At 35.4% G+C, this 18,531-nt stretch overlaps 1 long non-coding RNA gene and 1 pseudogene across 1 annotated transcript; both read left to right on the top strand.

The window, feature by feature from the left end:
* The first annotated feature begins 439 nt into the window (after window positions 1-439).
* On the top strand, window positions 440-4,188 carry LOC113704720 (histone-lysine N-methyltransferase SUVR4-like; annotated as a pseudogene).
* Window positions 4,189-14,369: 10,181 nt separating this feature from the next.
* LOC140012552 (uncharacterized) lies at window positions 14,370-18,061 on the top strand. The gene is made up of 3 exons (XR_011819736.1): window positions 14,370-14,903; window positions 17,016-17,071; window positions 17,776-18,061. It is a non-coding gene; the product is annotated as an uncharacterized lncRNA (long non-coding RNA).
* The last annotated feature ends 470 nt before the right edge of the window (window positions 18,062-18,531 follow it).

Genomic DNA, 18,531 nt, shown 5'->3' with positions numbered 1-18,531 from the left:
TTGCAGGGAAGGAACAATTGCTAATTTTCTGGCTAACAAACATGCAGAGAACGAAAATTAAGGGGATAAATAACATTTTAGGTGGACAGGGAGATAACAAGAGTTTAGAAGAAGCTGAATAGATTCAGGAAGAGATAGAGATAAAACGACATATGTAAGAATGTTCACTTTGCAAAGAGAGAGAACTGGGAATTAGTTTAGACACGGATGACTCTTAAACAACATTTTTGTACATATGGACATTCCACTGCACGTATAAATACGTGCTTATTACTGAAAAGGTTATATGATTGTGCTTTTATTTGTTGTTGCTGTTTTACGTTCTAACTTTATTGGAAAATTTACGTGATTTGATATTACTGTAAAATAAAAACTAATAACAGCTGCTTCCCCTCATGATCCCCTCTAAGTACCCCACCTTGAAAATAAGTAGAGGACAATGAAGAGACTGATGGACATAGCAATGAAAAGTAGTGGAAGAACAACAACAGAAAATGATTTACGTAAAGAAGCATGTGCTGTCTGCTTGATTTCTAGAACTCACCTACTGTAATTCTGTTCTTGTACCTCTTTAAAGAAAGCTTTTTCTGTCTGCGTGATTGTTGTTGTCCTGTTCTTCATTAAACTCTATTTCCAGATGACTTACCTTAAATTTTGGCAATAATGCAAAGCTCTTGCTTGCTGAATGAAGACTAATGAAATCATGGTAGTTAGATATTTCATAAATAAAATTTTCTAATTTGATGTCATTTATCCTGGTAATTAGTCAATAATGCGGGTAACTCACTACATCCATCAATTGTCTTTAAACGCCTGAGTCCTCTTTGATTACACATGATCTTCTCTACTTGTATCCTTTATAATTTGATTTTCTTTGGTGTCACTTTCTAGATAACATGAAATTATTGATTGAAGGTGATCCTTCCAATGAGGAAGAACAATTCTCAGCATCTCCTCAAGTGATTAGTCTTGAATTATTGGACACATTTCAGGGCTTATCTCCTATATGAGACGTGCATGTCTCTCATGTTATTAGCCTAAAATTAGCATCAAAACAACGAGTTCAGGTGTTAACTTTTATGCAAGTTTGGAGATCAACATCATACAACTCCTACATGGAGCCTGACTACAATTAAGTAGAAGTTCTGAGTTGCATAATATCATAGACATCTAGTTGCAGATGATGTGCTATGTATGCCATGATTGCATCTTGTCTTCATATTCCCTGGAAAAATCTTATTTTGGAATGTCACCTTATGAAAGTTCTGCCTCACTTATTCAATAGACTGTCATTCCTTCTCAAGTGAATGTTAAATTAATTCCACTTACAGCTGATAGAATTTTTAGTGATTCTTCCTGACTTATCCAATACGCATACCTTCCTTCTCAAGTCAGTTAAATTAATTCCACTTAGAACTGATCTTTTTACTTAGCATCTGTATACATTTATTAACATAAAAGATTGTTTTCTGTACTCTTTTTTGCGGCTCTTGCTTTATGTTGTGAAGACTGCTCTTCAAATGGAAAGAATTCTCTTCAAGGAAATTGTCAGGAGTATGAATGGTCAGCTGCAACCAAGGAGGAAAATAGTTCCTTAAACTCTTCACATATAGATATTGCCTCTTCTTCAAGGGGCGAGGTTAAACTTTTTATAATCTACGAATCTTCCCTTCCATCAAACTTTTGTGCTTCTAGTTTAGATGCAGTCTTGAGAAGGATGGAGGAAAAGCTTGTTAAATCATACAGAATCACCCAACCTGGTTTCTCTATGATGAATTTGATGAAAGATATATGTGAGGGCTTCTTAGAAGTGGGGACCAATACCATTCATGATGACACAGTAAGTTGTGCTGATGTACATTCCAATCCTGTTGCACCTAAAGAATGGGAAACTCAGGATGTTTTAAATAGGAATGTCAAACGTCAAGTTGGTTTTTGTTTTGTTCCAAATATTTCAATGGGGCCTGTACAACTTCCGAGCCTTATTGGTAGCCAATTCCAGATCCCAAAGTTTCATAGTTTGATGCACTTGGACTTAAGTTGCTGCAAGATAGATTTAACCAGTAGTGAAGGAGTAAAAACAACCTAGCACTTGCTGATCTAAAATCTTTAACTTCAAGGCGTACGGTAATAGTTCAGAAGCAACATTTTCCTCATGACATACTGAGTTCCACTTATTATATTGATGACATTACAAGAGGGGAGGACGATCTGGAGATTTCCTTGATAAATGACCTTAACAATGAGCAGCACCCCATGTTTAAGTATATCCCCAGGAACATAACATATCATAGAGCACATGCGAAAGTTGCTTTTTCTAGTATATCAGATGACAACTGTTGTTCCAATTGCTTTGGAGATTGTTTGTCTTCAGAAATACGTTGTGCTTGTGCTGATAATACTGGTGGTAAATTTGCTTACCTGCCAGGGGGTATTGTTAAAGAAGAGTTTCTTGAAGACTTTATTTTGATGAATTGCAGTCCCCACCAGAAAAATCTTTGCTACTGCGAAGAGTGTCCACTAGAGGGGTCCAAGGATACTAGCTTGTCTGGCACATGCAATGGCCATCTGGTCAGGAAGTTTATAAAAGAGTGCTGGTATAAATGTGGTTGTGCCCAGGGTTTTGGGAATCGTATTGTGCAGCGGGGCATAGTGCACAGATTGCAGGTGAGACCATGTTGTTTCATAAACATCTCTTGCTTTGGCTCTGTAGATGTGATATGAAACTTGTGCTATTGCGTCTTTGGCAGGCTCGTGCATTTTGCTCAATTTGATCTGATAATGCATTTCTTTTTTATTGAGATTGTTCAACCCATGTCCAGGTTTTTATGACACCTGAAGGAAAGTGATGGGGCCTTAGAACCCTTGAAGACTTGCCTAAAGGTGCCTTTGTCTGTGAGTACGTGGGAGAAATATTGACCCACATGGAACTACCTGAAAGAAATTCGCCGAATACTAGAAAGAAAAATACATACTCTGTGCTACTAGATGCGGGCTGGTCTACTAAGCGTGTCCTCAAGGATGAGGAAACTCTTTGTTTGGATGCAACCTTTTATGGAAATGTTGCTAGATTTATCAATCACAGGTATCCTTTATCAAGGGTTGAAGTATGTGTGCCAATGTTTCTTGTGTAATAACTGCCTCTGTGAAAGATCTTTATCTTTGTTTTGACTTCGAGTACATTTAGTGTTTACTGGTTTTAGTCGAATTACCTTTTCTTCCTTTGTATGCTCCTTTGCCTATTGCATGGTGTATGAAAAGTTCTTAATGCGAAAAAAGGAATAATTTGAATAGGTCCTTATTTAATTTCAAATTTTATGTCAATATTTGATGGCTATAGGTTGTAATGCTGAATAGAAAAGATAAGAAATAAAGTTCAGGAGTAGGAGCTAAATTGCCTGCTTATGTGAGTGTTTAGTTTTTGCAGGACTGGAGAGCAAATTTTTGTTATACTTCTGTCTGGTAGGCTCTATCGGCTTTAATTTAATGATCTGATTGAGTCATAAAGGATACATTATTGCTTTCTTACAGTTGCTTACATTGGCTGGGCGAAGCAGTTCTCACAAACTTGTTTCTTTCTCTTGTTTGGTTGTGACAATGCCAACTTGGTTGGGATTCCAGTTGAAGTGGAGACTCCAGGTCATCATTATTACCATGTATGGTTCTATAGTAGCTTTGATTTTAAAGCGTGTTCCTTTTGTTTCCATGGCCAAAGATGGTAATTTCATGGGATTAACATGCAGAATTTACTTATTATCCTAAAATCTGCAGCTTGCTTTTTTCACATCAAGGAAAGTTGATGCTTTAGAGGAGTTGACTCGGGTAGGTATGCCCTTTACTTTGTATATTTTTCATAATGCAGACTCTGAATCTGTTTTGTTAACAATTGCAAAGCACTTGTCATTTGTAATGCACAAATGATATGTCCAAAATGATAATCATCCCTGATGCCATTTTCTGTTCTTCCTGTTAACAATCCCTGTTAAATTGAGTGTTCTATTGAAATGTTTCATCAAATTTCCGGGAATCAATCAAGAATATAGTTGCACTTGAGTTTTAGGCCATGAAGGCTCATTAACAGTAATATTGATGCAGGACTATGGCATTGACTTCAGTGATCATACTCACCTGGCGAAGGCTTTCAGATGTTGCTGTGGTAGTCAATTTTGCCGAGACAAGAAAGCTTAAAAATGTATGTATACCTTCTCATTTCTTGTTATTCTTTTATTCATAGCAACCCTCTACAGTTGGTTGCCACATAATTATTCTTCTCTCAGCGGTATAATATACAAGGGAGTTTTCAGGATGTGGATGTGAGTCTGAGTTATCTTTCACATCAATAGAGCAGAGTTACGTAGTGCCAAATATTCTGATTTTTTTTTTGAAAGAAATTTTAAATGTTATCTCTGTGTCCCTTGGCAGTGTGAAGATAACTTGATGATAGTGTCTTTGTTGATGAATAGTATGCAAAATTTTGGTCACAGCATCCGATAAAAATTGTAGGAAGTGATTGTCACCTTCGAGCTGGTGCATTAGTGCATCAGCTTTGTATGGATTATGATGTTCATTAAATCACAATCTACCCATATTTTGGGTAAGCAGCAAACTTTATCAAAGTTCAGCGAGTCATTTGATCTAAAAATCTTTTGTATGGGAAGCAGAATATATGTCTATTATCTTGATATTTGCTTTATGGTGATATCTTCATAAATAGAAGCTTTGCCTATTTTGTTTTGTGTCTCTCTATTTTCTACCCTGTTGGTGTTGTTAGTTTTAAATTTACTGCACAATATTATTGTTACTATTGTAACGTGGCTTTGTTCACTTTACAAGTTTACAGTTTAAAAAAGTTGTTTGCGTTGTAATGCTTTAATTGTTATGCAGGTGGAGCTTTCATATGTGGATTATGGTTGTCGTTGATCATTTATACATAGAGTGAATATGAGAAGCTGAATATTGCATGAGCTGCCCAAATGAACCTGCCAGAATGTAAAGTCAGTTTCCATACATTACACATCTTTATCTTGGCAATATTTACAACAAAGTAGGACCGCCAGAATGCTCATACCGTTTTCTGAGTACAATACTATAGCACTGTCCATTTGATGTCAGCATGAACTTTTCTGGCAATAACTGTAGTTGCATCAGTATAAAGAAGTCACTTGGTCGCTTCAACTCTCTTAGTAGGTAGTAGATCTCATAAATATCTGAGAGGATGAAGCATCTGGTGGAGAAAGGGAAGATCAACCATGCCCTTAGATATTCCTACTGTTCATTGTCTTTTTGCTTGTTGAAAGGGTGATATGTGGTAATTAACAGGTCTATTAGATGACTATACCTTGTCCATACTATTGGCACTGGCAAAAGTGAGTGATGCTGGAGTGCCTAAAACTAAATATCTTTGCACTCCAAAGTGATATCCGTGTAGAGTTTTGAACTTCACAGTAGTGTATGGTTTTCAGAAATTCCTGCATATATCTCTGGCTGTTGCTCGAGTTGAACGGTTTAAGCTGCGTGCTGCTAAATGGAATTCTTCTTTGATACTTTTTTTTTTTTGCGAGATCTTTTCCCCCTTTCCTCCCTTCAGCAGCAAATAAGCATTTCTTGTTGCATGCTGAAATATTTTCTATCTTACTGCAATTAGTACCGTGGCATTTGCCGGTACTAGCACTTGTAACAAGCCAAAGATGTCTGAAATATTTTGGGTTCTCGGTAGAAAGCGCCCATGGCTTCTTGACCTATTGCGTCTCTGGAAATTGGATCATCGGTTCATCCTTTCTTTGGTATTAATGCATGAAAGGCATCCTTGATACTATAACTGTCTGTCTTGCCTCTTTTTATTGTTTTTCTTCCGGTTTAAATTTTCTTTTATCTTTTGTTTATTCGTTTGGAAATCCAAATGCTACTTTTCCAATGAATGTGATGACGTTTACCTGATAAAGCATTTATAATTGGGCAAATTATCCAATTGGTCCTTAAACTCTTTGTCTAGAAAAAAATAAACCCCTCATCTATTTTTTGCTAATTTTAAGCTCTCGAACTTGTAAAATTGAGTACCCGTGACCCTTTTAACCAGTTTCTCCGATTTTGCTATTGGAAGGCCAATTCACACGAATGTCCGTGTGTTTTTTCAAAGGACATTTTTGTCTGCATCTTCTAAGCAAAAAGGGAACAACTCCTCTTTCTTCTCGCAAAACCACTAGAAACATGAAGAAGATGGTATCAAAGTGACGAGTTTCCCCAATCCAAAATATACCCACTTACCGGAAAAAGTTACTAAAATACTCAAATTGAATCATATTATCCAAAAACCCCAAATCAGAAGCTGAACAAAAGATAAAAGAAGGTCGCGGAAAGTCAACTGTATACTGCATACCCAAAGCATCTGAAAACGAAGATGGAACCCATCATTCCTTTCACAAATTCAAGTAATGGGTCATTTACGAAATAAAGAAGTAATCAAGTAGGAACCTTGTCGGATTCTTCCTCTGCTCCACTTCTATCCGGGTTGCTGTCTTCAGGTAAAGAATTCGGTGAAGAAGGATGATCTTGAGCTAAAGTATCATCAGCGGAAATATCATTAGATAGAGCTGAAGCATCTCCGCCGCATTCGGAAGCCGCCACCGCAGCAGTCGGAGCCTCCGGCAGCTGTATCGTCTTCCCAAACAACTTTATCGCTGGGTCCTTTGCTTCCGACATTTGTGGGGTTTTGGATAATAGTAATAATAATACAAATATAATAGTAATACAACAAATGCTACTACCAAGAGGCAGAGACAGGAGTTACGGAGCAAAGCTAAATCCGCTGATAAATGATAATGGAGTTGTTCCCTTTTTGCTTAGAAAATGCGGACAAAAATATCATTTGAAGAAGCACACTGGCATTTGTGTGAATTGGCCTTTCAGTTGCAAACTCGGAAAAACTAGCTAAAAGGGTCACGATGCCTAATTTTACAAGTTCGAGAGCTTAAAGTCAGCAAAAAATAGATGAAGGACTTATTTTTACCTAGACAAAGAATTCAAGGGCCAATTGGATAATTTACCCTTTATAATTCTGTTTTCTTAAGCTGCTGCCTACAATTCGTGTGGAGTAAAACATACTTGACATGAACAAGCAAAGGATCTCTTTATTTTAATTCTTAATCTTGTTTATTATTAATCTAACATTATGGTGTAAACAAGTCAACACTCTCATTCATTATTGTTGCTATCTGCTAGTTGACTCGATTGTAGTCTCCTCTTTCTTTGTCAATAGACTATTAATTACGTGCCTTTCACCATTTTTAATATCATCTTTGTTAATATCATCTTCCGGCAGTTGAAGGAAAATTTTCTTTCCAGCGCAAAAAGAACTGAGAGTATTCATTGAATCAAAATGATGGAACTTGAAACTTGCTTCATCCCCACATACGTTTCCAAAGTCAATTCTGCATATACCTTAATTTTCTCCTTCTTGTAGATACCAGAATTCTGATAGATTGCATTTTTTAGAGGAGATATTGAGAAAAGTAAATTGATACACTTTTTCGAGAAAGTTGTATGTGAAACAAAATGATAATCAGTGACACATGTTTAGAAGTTTCTTTTATTAAAAAAAAACTTTGATTAGTTAAACAATTGGAGCCGAAATGATTTGCCAATTAAGAGTTATGTCCCCATTCTAATAGTATATTTTTAGTTTAGTTCCTATAGCTATAGTTGGCACGAAGACAACAAGAAAATAAGCAATGATTACAATCAAAGATGAGTTAAAAATTTTTGAATCCACATCAGGTGACCTCCACCTTCCTAGCGTCATGAGCTACTTAAATTCCTATAAACCAATACACCGTGCGACACTAGCGATTATTCAAAACTTAAGTTATTAATAGTTTGCTAGTTCAGCCTAACCTCTAGGTGCGCAGAAGCTAAATGTAGTGAGCAAAGAAGAAAGTTGTTGGAGGTTAAGGAAAACTTTGTATTGCGCTTGTGAACACTTCCAAAGTTCATTTACAAATGAGGAAGATTGGTCTATTTATAAGCAAGTCAATAAAGTAATACAAGTCTCTAGAGAATTCTATACTAAATCCTCTCTAAAACTTTTTATACAAAACAACTCTTATGTACAAAGCTCTTGACCATTCCATAAGGCTCTTGAACAACCCAGAGCGTTCTTGAAACTCCTAGAGCTTACTACATACTTTTAGCAACGTTTGGTATAACTTCCATGCCTGAGAAATTTCTAAAATTATAATGAATTTTAAAAAAACTCTACAAAGGGGGCATTTTGAGTATGAGATTCCGTCCAAGGGTCTTTGCATTCAGCAAATGCGAGCTCTAGATTCCGTCCAAGGGTCTTTGCATTCAGCAAATGCGAGCTCATGGAGCGCATTTGTTGAATGCAAAGTCTCCTTGAATTTTCGACCTACGAAATCCAAAAAAAAAAAACAAAAAGAAAATAAGACCTCGCATTTCAGCATTTATGAAATGCGAGGTCACTAAGATGCGAGATCACTGGTACCTATCGTTTTATCCTTCATAAATGCGAGGTCACTAAGATGCGAGATCATTGGTACCTATCGTTTTATCCTTTGGTTGCAGTGAATATATGGTGGTTACTATAATGTGTTATCTGGATTTTGTAATCCCCTTTTAACCATGAGCTCGCATTTGCTGAATGCGAAGTCTTCTTGAATTTTCGACCTACGAAATCCAAAAAAAAAAAAAAAGAAAACAAGACCTCGCATTTCATAAATGCGAGGTCACTAAGATGCGAGATCACTGGTACCTATCGTTTTATCCTTTGGTTGCAGTAAATATATGGTGGTTACTATAATGTGTTATCTGGTTTTCGTAATCCCCTTTTAACTTCTCTTGGTTCCTTTTTCTATCCAGCGCGGACTCCTAAAGAAACAGCTGGAGAGAACAAGGAACCAGAAGGAAAAACTCGAGGCTTTATGCAGGTCACTTCAAGCAAAGAGAAAAGCGAATTCCACTAGGAGCAGCAGCTCAGACACAGTTGCAGTTTAGTTCAATTGCAAAGGCAGTTTAAACCTGTTGAGCTGCTATGAGAATCACATAGGGATGCGTAAAGGAAAGCAAAATCACGTGGGAGGAGCTGCTTGGCTGCTGTTGCTGTTTCTATTCGTGGGAGAACCAGAAGCTCTGCCTTTTAGATTGAGAATGCGAGGTACCTCAGCTCACATTTTTTTTATTATTTTTTTTACTTTTTTTCTAAAATCTTTCTTTTTTTTTTCGTGAAACACTGACTTCGCATTTCACAAATGCGAAGATCATAATCCTAGAATTAGCTTAAAAAATTATCCTCTTTGTAGAATAACTTTTTTTTTTCCATCACAATTTAAGAATTTACTCTTCCATGCCTTGGGTAAGCTTCCAAGGCTTGTCACTTGTTTAGGAGATTGAGGTGTGGACCTACTAACGAATTCTACTGACGCACTATATACACTAGTGCATGACTGGCTGGCCAAGAACAGACGAGCATGGTCGCACGCAGATAGAATGCAATCCGTGTCACTAGGAAGAGAACTAATCAATAGGGGTCAAAATGAAAAGTCTTGATATGCGATCTGATAGTGATTCTCCTTGTTAGACCAAGAAAATCAAACTCTTACCCAAAAAAAAAAAATCAAACTCTGCATTAAAATATTTTATCATTTAATTTTTATTAATTATTGCAATTTAATATAATTTATGTATTTTACACCATGTAAATGTTTTGTACAAGTTAAAATTGATATTTAAGTATGTTGATCTAGTCATCAAAATAAAAGCGGCAAGTCAGATAATTTTTTCAATCTTTTAATTATTTACGTACATGTAAATTGAAAAAGAATATAAATTGGTAGATAATTGAGAAAAAGTAATGGAGAAGAACCCAACACCTTAGAACATATTATGGTCCGAACTCGTGTTACTTCCTCATTTCAATATTTGAGTCATTTTTGGAATCTAACTTTTTAATGAAAACACTTAAGTATTATGTTTAGATGAGATGTCATACGATGAAATACATACAGTATCCGAATTTTAAAGGACTCGCCATATGCACATTGGAATTTGGAAAAGTTACTTTGGCTTCAAAAATCTGTCTTTCTTTTTTATGTTTTCTTAATTTGCATTACATCCACCGGGAAGATGACAAGATTCTTGGACTAGTACTCTAAGCATTGAGTTATGGATGGAGAAGAGACAGATTTGTATCTTTGGCATGGTCTATAGACTCTATACGTTAGTCTTGAAGTTAGTTGATACGTGGGAAGCTGAAACCTTAATTGCTTCTAAGTTTTAAATATAATTCAAACTTCCACTACTGCAAATGCATAGGTCGTATACGAATATAGGGAATATTTGAATGTTGATCTAATAGAAAAATGATCAATTGTATGTGGTATTTGAACACTTTTATTGTTTAGACTATCACAATTCAAACAAATAAATCTATGCTAAAAACATGCAATAAAAGTAGTAAAACTAATAGCATAAAGGTTCCTAAATTCATAGAATTCCTATCTACTCATGCAAGTGAAATTATCAGTTAAGCAAGTTTATTATCTTGGCTAAGTGTGGTATAGTTTTCTAATGTACATGATACCCGTTTTTTCCAGTGTACCAACTTTACATATAACCATCCTTCACCTATATTTTGTGATGAAAGAATTAGTTATAAGCTCATTAGAATCGATGAAATTGCTTGGTTAAAATCACAGAGATGATTCCCTACTTTTGCGAGAATACTTCCTAGATTTAACAGTTCAATGAACTAATGTTAAATCACAACTTCATTGATGATATAATACCTTTAGATGATCACAATTAATGATCAGTTAATCATGATTGTAGAAGCACAAGTGCTAAATAAATTGTATAAGATCTAACTCAAATAGCCATGAAAACATCACACAACAAGCACATATAGTTCATCCATTCCCTAGGTATACAAACTAATAAAACATGAAGAAGTAAAGGGAAACAAGAGCAAAACTTGTATTATAACTAAATATATGAATCAAATACAAGAAATCAAGAGTTAGGAGAGAGGTCACCCATGACACATGAGCTTCCAATTTCTCTATCTTCATCATTAATCTTCATCTATGCTTAGCTATATACAAGATAGATAAACTACACTAATCTACACTAATTTAGTGAACTAGGGAATTTTACTGAAAGACTACATTTTGGTGTAGTTTTTCTAGTCTCAAAAATTACAAGAATGCTTCACAAGAGAGTCTATTTATTGATGAATCATACTCCAAACAATCCCATTTCAAGTTGTGCAAATAGTTCCGTGGAATCTTCATAATGTGTTTCTTGAAATCTTTAAAATTTCTTGGGTAGCTACAACCGAAATCCTGCTAGAAAAAATGATCTAGAAAGTTGTGGGAAATCTGTGCAAGTGGTTATGCAACTTGTATAGCTGCTATGAGAAAATGGGGGTAAGAAAACGTCGGCGATGACTCTCATTTTACTCCTCATTTTGCCTCCCCTGCATTATTCCTGTCCTTTTCTGGTTCATCCCAATCTGAGGGTCAAAACGTGGGTTACCCTGGTTTTGGTCCTCGTTTTCTCCTCAGATTACAAATTTTGTAGCTTTTATCATTTTTGAATCGTTCTTGAATCATCTCTAACATCCTCTTTGTATTCCTCTTGATCCGAAATGAACATGAGACATCAAAACCTATAAAATTAACACGTTTTGCACATTAAACCATTCAAATGAAAGTTTTGGTTATTAAATGCGACTTGAAGAAATGGTTGCTTAATAGGTGCATTTTTCATCCTTAAACCCTAAGAACAAATAAAAAATTAAGTAATAAAACATGCTAAAAATATGCAAAATAAACATTTACAATATTTTCCCACATTTAAATCATTGCCTGTCCTCAAATAATAAAAAATACCAACCAATAATGATCCAAAAGTCTGAAATAGAACATATGCAACATTTGAATTCAGTTCAACAAAACCAAGTAAATAGCCATTATGCACCATTTATTCTACCTTTTAGTACACATAATATCAAGTAAAAAAAAGATAATTATACCATAATTTCAACTAGTTCCACTCAATTTCTCCTTCTATCTCAAATTCTCAAGTGACTCGTATCATCAATTGGAAAGTTTTCTAATCCTATGATCATTTCTTTTACAAATTAAAAGAGGAATTGATAGGGTATATTTTGTTGGTATATTTGTGAATATTGTTCCCTTGATTTTAGCCAAATATTATTTTAATTGGTGGATTCTACTTGTGCTAATTGTAGGAAAATAAAACGTGATTAAAAGGAACAATTTTTCAGCTAATTTGGTGGTGACATGTTCGGGACCTACTTTCAAATCCAAAAGACTCAATAATTTACTACGCGTGGAATTTTCTAGTTTGAGTCAATTACGGACAGCTTGTGGTTGAAGATTCGGGAAACTTTGATCATATTTATTAGCAGTAGTTTGGGATTAGGAAAAATGAGATATTATCTCTTGTAGTTTCTTTCTTTTATTTAGGAAATATATTTATTAGTAGTAGTAGATATAGACATATGATCTAATTTAAATAAATCTTGGTAGTGTGTTTATTGATTAGAATAGGGTTTTTCTAGTTTCTAGTGCAGTCAAAAGATTAAATTCTATAGGCTTACCTAGGGTTATTTTTTTATTAGGGAAGTAGTTAACAGGCTTATCTTAACTATTGAGACGGTAAGGAAAAACTGGTTGTCATTGCTTGTTTGGCAACTATAACCTGTTTCTTAACGAATAAATGAAATAATTCTTGCATCGATGATTAGCTCTATGAACCACTTCTGAAGTTATTTTCTTGGCTAGAGCTTGCTTACCCTTGATTTAAATTTACTTTGTTTAGTTTAATTGTTTTTATTTTAGTTGATTATTTATTTTAACTTCCATTTTCCAAACTCCCCCCAATTAATTTTCACTTAAGAAGAAGCAAATTTTCCTTCTAATCCTTGTGGAGATGACCCTACTTACCATTATATTTGAATAAATATTTTTGTGAGTAGGAATTTATTATTTTACAAACCCGACACCTGTCAATTTTTGGTGTCGTAGCCGGTGGTTGGTGCCTGATTAATTTATTTCTTTTTGAGTTCATCTTATTTTTATTCTTATTTTCTTTTTTTAAAATAGTTTATGGCTGCTAACATTCAATATTTTGGTGATAGACTAGATTTTATCCCTATGAGGGATAATGAGGCTTATGTGTTTTTTAATGATCAACCTTTAAATACACTAATTTCTCATGTAGAAAAATTAGCTATTGCAACTTGTGAAATTTGTTATATTTCAAATTATTTAACCAACATATGGCCCACATTTCAAAATGACCTGAGTGCCCCAATCATTACTTTTTGGAGATTTTTCACCACTATTTCAAACGTGGTACGTGTGAGAACCCTGAAAAATGGATATATAAACTAGTGCATATTTCATTTGCATTTCTTTTATTCTTTGATAATTTTTTTTTTAGTATTACTTTTAATTGTTCGCAATTAAGTACGTAAAAATAGGTTTACGTGAAAAATAATATAATTTTCCAAAGTTATGAAATTTCTTGGTTTTATTTGACTAAATTAATATCTCTAGGGTTGGAATAATTTTTCGCCTTAAAATAAAATGTTAGAATACTTAATTCCTTTATGCTAAATTAATGATAATTGAATCGTTAGATTTACTATCTTAAAATAAATTATTTAAAGCCCTATGATTAATTCCAATTAGATGCTAATGTTAAATGTTAATAAGAATTTCCGCGTTAAGATGAAAACCAATGAATTTTAGATAAATATAGTACTAATATACTAAACATACTTAAGGCGTGAAAACTTCGATAAATATATCCTTATCTTTCATTGTTTTCGCAATAAGTGCGTAAAAATAATTTTTATGTGCAAATTGATACCCTTGGACTAAATTATTATTCCACTTGACTTTATATTATTAAATCGATAAATTTCGAGTTAGACTAACTCTATTTCTTGAGAAATAATAATTGGAAATTCTAAGAACTAATCGCTAAATAATATAGGAATTACTAGGAACCTTAATATTCAAGTTTAATCGATAATTATTCGATAAATATGGTTTAGGTATATTATGGTATAATTAGGCGTTCAAATTACACTTGAGGATAATTTTTAGAATTAAGTTGGAATTGAGAAATTAAGTTGAGATTGGGGAGCAAAGTGAAAAGACTAAAATACCTTACCTCACTTTTCCATGCAAACCAAACAAGACGTCTGACCGCAAATCAAATCACACTTGCTATTACCAATTCGATACGTAACCAATTGTTATACGAAATCGATTCTTACACGAAACCTCTATTCCCTAAACAACGGCACCACCAAACCATCCTTTCTATCTCACGGCTAAAACCACAAAACCATTCACTCTAATTCACATTTCATGCCACAAACACAAACCGCAACTTCCTTTCTTCTCTGCACAAGTAAACCACAAACCGCTTCCTCTCTTGATACCGAGACACCACCATCACCAAGTCTCATTTCCTTCTCTGCACACTCCACCGAAACCACTGCAATTTCTCTCCACAACCACACCATACCTCTTCCTCTGCCTTGACCGAGAGCATCCGAGAGAGAGGGCTGCTTGGTGAGCTGCATCCGAGAGCTAGGAGGAGGGAACGTGAGCTGCCAGAAATTTTCTGGTCCTGCCGTGAGTTGGAGTAAAGCCAGGGAGGAGATTTGCAGGAAGCTTCACCATTTTGTACCTTCATCCCCACCAACTCCAACCAACCGACCTCAAATCCACCAGCCACAACCAATTCCAGCCGCAACTTAGGAGCCAGGAACCACCGACTGCACTTGGCCGAGAGCTAGGGAAGAAATTTCTGGAATATTTCGTGTGAAGGATTAGCTGCTATCTGAGGTAATTTCTGGTCTAATTAGGTTGATTATTAGTTGAGCAAGCTACATCTGAACTTGCATGTTCAGATTATGCAGTCGGATGTTGAAATCCAACCATTGGAAAAAAATTCTGTTTTGTTAAAATGTTGCTACCGAGACTTTGAGGAGATAATGCAACTCCATTTGTGTTTTTCTGTGGCATCTGAACACCTAAGTGCCTTTAGCTGAGTGAAGACTTGAAGATTTAGACCATGCATGTTGAATTGTGCATTCGGATGATGTGTTAAAGCAGAGAAAATTTCTGGTTTGGTTAAGAAAATTTCTGCCGAGGAGCTGGCTTGGGATTGTAATTTTATTTCTGACTTCCTGCGATAATCTGAGCTCAATTAGGTGTTTAACCAACTAATAACAATAAGGTTAAGTCATCTAAGAACTTGCATGTGGGGGCTAGGCATCCGGATGAGATTTTTTAAGAAAAGAATTTCTGATATGTGCTAGTATAAAAACTACCGAGAGCTTAGCTGGATTATTGCAGCCTAATTTGGTTCGATTTTGTTGTGTTGTTTAAGCTTATAACCATAATTAGATAGTTAATTACCAGTTAATTAAGCTCTGCATGCAGCTAATTAGTAGTTTAAACCAGAGAAAAAAAAATAAAGATAAAATCAAGGGCAATCTGCCATGCATGTTCATCCGAACCAAGCAGGAGAATTTTAGAAAATTTCGATGTTAAAGGTTGCGTTGGAATCTTAACTTGATTTTTAAATTGTTCCTTGAAACTTGATGGATGGAAATGCCTGGAAAATGTTGTTTTGGATTCTATAAGAAGTGTATGGATGGTTTGAATAAAAACATTTTGGTGTTAAAGGAGAAAAAGGAGTTTTCACAAGTGAAAAATTGAAATTTCAGATTTTCGGATGTCCCTGACCAGTCCCAATAAACTGTTTATATCTTGGTGTAGGAAAATCCGTTTAAGGCGCCGTTAGTGGCATTTGAAACTAGAATCATAGGCCTTTGTCCTGTAGAAATTTCGTATTTTTCCTTCAAATGTACTGCTGTCTGTGAATCCTTGAAGTAGACTGTTTTAGTAGGAATGTCCTGTTCTTCGTGAAACTAAATTTTGATTTGGTTTGATCTTGTAGCTTACTTGTGGGTTAAATTCTGGATTAAATTGTGGTTGGAAGTAATTGCTGTTGTCAAGGGCTAATGATTGATGAAGCCCTTGGCCATTTGAATGACTTTATAAGTACTACTGGGTGATAAAAGTTAATTGCTGGAATGTCTGGGAGGCCGTACTTTTATTTTTATTTGCTTATGATGGGTTTGCTGAAACCAAGTGCTAATGATTGATGAAGCCTTGGTCGTTCATTTTATTTTTATCAATAATGCATTTGTTGAAATCTGGGGCTAATGATTGATGAAGCCCTAGTGATTTGCTATGTGATTTTTGCCATATCTGATCCATAATATGATTTCAAAACGGAATCGGAGCTGTGAAAGTCGTTTCTATCTTGCGAACTCGAGTAACTGTGATCATATTAATCAAAAATATTTTCCAGCTAGTATTAAATTATAAAAACTCAATATCTAGTGTTTTGCCTAAAACTTTCCAACCCGATAATTTCCTTTAGCTCAAACTAGCCTTATTACCTTTGGAAAATGGTTTTTCTAGTTTCTAAAACTCTAGCCTTGCTTTACTCCTTTTCTTCTCCCTAAGAATTGGCCTTGGCTAGTTAACTATAGGAAAAAAGTGCCAAAATACGAGTTTTAATAATTTTAGTTAAAAGCATAGAAACTTGCTCGGCAAGAAACCTTATTTTTTTAGGTAAAATAGTTTTAGTAATAATTTTTGCAAAAACCATAGCTTTAAAGAAATGTTCAAAGTAACTTCCTAACGTGGATTTTAAGAGGTTTGTCGACTTATCTCAAGAAAATAATACTAGTTACCCTTTTATAAGGAAAAGTACCTTAAGGAAAATTATAAGAAACATTTCTTCTACTTTTGTCAAGTTTTAACCTAAGGGACTCTTGATTCTTCTAAGGAAAAGTAGATTAGTAGTATATTAGATATACCTCGATGTGTATAAGCTAAAAACTGAATAGAAACTTATAGTTTCAAAATTTTGTATTCTAGGATATTACGAGGACGCGGAATTCGATTCCCAACTTGATATCTGAACTCCACTCTTGGTGAGTGTCCCTGTTTGTTCTATGCTTACCTGTTTAAAGTGCATTCTTGTCTCGATATGTGATAATTTGCAAAATTGGTTTTTGACCCATCGAAGTGAGCTGTGTGTACCTTCTCGTACTAGCCATTCGAGTGGTGACTTGTGCAAAACATTTTTCTCCTAAATCCTTGAATCCAAATGGAGTTGCGTCGTTGGGTGAACCCCTCGACTTCTGAACCCAACTACCATGAATCTAAATGGAGTTGCGTCGTTGGGTGAATCTCTCGACTTCTGAATCCAACTACCATGAATCTAAATGGAGTTGCGTCGTTGGGTGAATCCCTCGACTTCTGAATCCAACTACCATAACGTCGTTGGGTGAATCCCTCGACCAATCATCTACGGGTATATCTCGAGTATACTGCGTCCTTAGTCGGTGAGCGGGCCCGGGACAGGGGTATGAATGGTGACGGGTTAGGTATCAAAATGAGACACTCTACATAGATTATAAGTAGTGAGAGTTGACGGAGGGTCAACTACGATAAATGGTGATCGAGCGAGGAAAATGGCTCCTGAGAGCCCATGTATCCTACCTTGTGCTGTTATCCGCTTTCCTGGCTGTTTAAATTTGCTAAGTTATTATCCGCTGTTTGTTACTACGTGATTGCATGTTTTGGGGCACCACTGAGCTTTAGCTCACCCCACGTTTATTGTTTTCCTTAACAGGTTCTGGAAATTGAAAGCTTGGATACTCACTTATGTTTTTCCGTTTGGAATGTATTTGAAAACTATGACTTATTTTGTGGGCTGTAATGCGTTGATTGGGATAATGTACTTTCATTTTGGATTGCCACTTGAAGCTGGAAAATGTGTAACCCTAATTCAAGTGTTTGGATTGTAAGTTTGTATTAGTGATGTATGTAGTTATCTATCCGGATTGGTACGACTTTATACCTTGACATGTAGCACGTGGAACGTTTAAGAGTTTTGATTAGCTATTTTATCACTGGTATCTCTGAAGTTAATGTGATTTAAGGGATGATCGTATTCGGGAAACAATGGTTTTACCATAGATTAGGTTATTCTTCGACAGGATTTGGATTAAAATGCTTGCGTGAGTCCTGGCGAGAGCTGGGCAGACGGCCCACCAACCCTTTGGTTCGCCTTAAGGGGAAGTGGGGTCGCCACAGTACGACCCTTATTCAAATGTGTATGATCAAGGATGGTGGGATAACTCCAAGTTTAATTATGCAACAGAGCTAATTGGTTTTAAACATCATTATCAACAGCAACAGCCGTCATCCACGTTAGATATATCTCTTGAAGAAATGTTTAAGTCACTAGCTATTAACACTTGTCGATTTCAAAAGGAGACAGAAATGAGCATTAGAAACCTGGCGGATCAAATGTGTCTAATTGTATCTGAAGTGATGCAACTGACTTCTCAAATTTATGAAGAATTGCCCTTACAAACCATTATCA

This window comes from Coffea arabica, chromosome 8e, assembly GCF_036785885.1.
Source record: "Coffea arabica cultivar ET-39 chromosome 8e, Coffea Arabica ET-39 HiFi, whole genome shotgun sequence".
In the NCBI taxonomy this organism is placed as follows: Eukaryota; Viridiplantae; Streptophyta; class Magnoliopsida; order Gentianales; family Rubiaceae; genus Coffea; species Coffea arabica.
Note: the sequence above shows the minus strand (reverse complement) of the source record. Positions and strands in the feature narration are given on the sequence as shown.